General features: G+C 36.7%; 1 pseudogene across 1 annotated transcript; it reads left to right on the plus strand.

Moving 5' to 3' along the window:
- Positions 1-69, plus strand: F5147DRAFT_t128 (annotated as a pseudogene). Its single transcript has one exon. The product of its transcript is annotated as a tRNA-OTHER (tRNA).
- Positions 70-705: the final 636 nt, after the last annotated feature.

Consider the following 705-nt stretch of genomic DNA (forward strand, 5'->3'; position numbering starts at 1 on the left):
GTCTTAGCCAAGCAGTTAATGCAACAGAATCCAAATCTGTCTGTGCAGGTTCAAAACCTGCTGAAGATGAATTTGCCAAGTGATCACCAGAGTCAAAATCTGTTTCTCTTGGACTATGCAGGTGTTTGAAACCTGCCAGTGATACAATTCATTTTCTATGAAAGCACATCTTAAAATTTGCTCATAGTCAGTTTGCTTGCAAGCTGATCATGGTTGTGTTTAGCCAAGTGGCTGTGATCACAGAATCAAAATCTGTTTCCATTGGAGTGCAACAAGTTTGAAACTTGTGGGATGTCACATTTTTCCTGTAAGAACATATCTTAAATGTTTGCTCGTAGACGGTATCTCAGACATTGATCTTCATTGATCTTGGTCAAGTTGTCGCCAGATTCAAAATCTGTTTCTCTTGAAGTGTGCAGGTTTGAAACCTGCCACTAACAACATTTTTGTTCTATGAAATCACACATTGTCATTTCCTTATCAAGATCAATGTCTGAGATGCTGTCCATGAGCAGATATTTAAGACATGTTCTAATAGCAAAAATGCACCATTCAACAGATTTCAAACTCCATGAGAAAATGTCAAGACATATTTTTATAGAAAAAAAGAATTTATCATTGACAGGTTTCAAACCTGTTATGGTTCAAGAGAAACATGATTTTGAGTCTGGTGATCACTTGCAATTTCATCTTTAGCAGGTTTTG

The sequence above is a fragment of the Suillus discolor genome, assembly GCF_016758755.1.
Source record: "Suillus discolor strain FC423 chromosome Unknown F5147scaffold_123, whole genome shotgun sequence".
NCBI lineage: Eukaryota > Fungi > Basidiomycota > Agaricomycetes > Boletales > Suillaceae > Suillus > Suillus discolor.